Here is a 1,442-nt window from a genome sequence, read left to right as displayed (position 1 = left end):
CCTATGATGAGCTGGGAAGGCAGGCCCACTCTTGTCCCTCTTGGTGTAGTCCTTGTCCACGCGGCTGCTTGGTTTCTTCTGCAGCCCCTCTGTGTGGCTCTTTCCCTTGAGCAGACAGGACTCATGGTCTGGATTTAGGGTGAGAGAGGGTTTATTTTAAATCAAAGTACAGTTGATTTACAATGTTTCAGCTATACAGCAAAGTTATTCAGTGATGTGTGTGTGTATATATGTATATATATACCTTATACATATACCTTTCTCAAATTCTTCTCCATATAGGTTATTATGAGATATTGAATACAGTTCCCTGTGCTATACAGTAGGACCTTCTTGTTTATCCATTTCATATATGTTTGCATTTGTTAATCCCTAGTTCCCAATCCATGTCGTCCCCCACCCCATTCCCCTTTCCAGTTCCAGTTCAGTCACTGTCATGTCCGACTCTTTGCAACCCCACGAATCGCAGCATGCCAGGCCTCCCTGTCCATCACCAAGTCCCGGAGTCCACCCAAACCCATATCCATTGAGTCGGTGATGCCATCCAACTATCTCATCCTCTGTCGTCCCCTTCTCCTCCTGCCTTCAATCTTTCCCAATATGAGGGTCTTTTCCAATGAGTCAGTTCTTCACATCAGGTGGCCAAAGTATTGGAGTTTCAGCTTCAGCATCAGTCTTTCCAATGAACACCCAGGACTGATCTCCTTTAGGATGGACTGGTTGGATCTCCTTGCAGTCCAAGTTACTCTCAAGAGTCTTCTCCAACACCACAGTTCAAAAGCATCAATTCTTCAGCATTCAGCTTTCTTTATAGTCCAACTCTCACATGCATACATGACAACCCATTCCCCTTTAGTAACCATAAATTTGTTTGTTATGTCTATGAGTCTGTTTCTCTTCTGTAAATTAGTTCATTTGTATTATCTTTTTAGATGCCACATATAAGTGATATCATATGATATTTGTCTTTTCTCTTTCTGAATTAATTCACTCAGTATGACAATCTCTAGGTCTGTCCATGTTGCTAAAAATGACATCATTTCATTCTTCATGTCTGAGTTATATTCCATTGTGTGTGTGTGTGTGTGTGTGTGTGTGTGTGTGTGTATTTACATGTACCATACCCTCTTTATCCATTTACCTATTGATGGACATCAGATTTATTTTTTTAAGCACAACATGTGTGTGCATGCGTGCTCAGTCACTTTAGTTGTGTCCGACTCTACATGTCTGACTCATAGGACTGTAGCCCACAAGGTTCTCTGACCACGGAGAGAGAAGCACAACATAACATCTATAATTTCTTCTGTGCCGTATATCTACATAATCATAATCAATTTATAGAATTTTTTAAGTTTTAAATTTTTAAATGAATGGTTAATTCACCATATTGTTTCATCTTAATTTATAATTCATCAATTTCACCATGTAATTCAGTTTTT

This window comes from Dama dama, chromosome 18, assembly GCF_033118175.1.
Source record: "Dama dama isolate Ldn47 chromosome 18, ASM3311817v1, whole genome shotgun sequence".
NCBI classification, from domain to species: domain Eukaryota; kingdom Metazoa; phylum Chordata; class Mammalia; order Artiodactyla; family Cervidae; genus Dama; species Dama dama.
Note: the sequence above shows the minus strand (reverse complement) of the source record.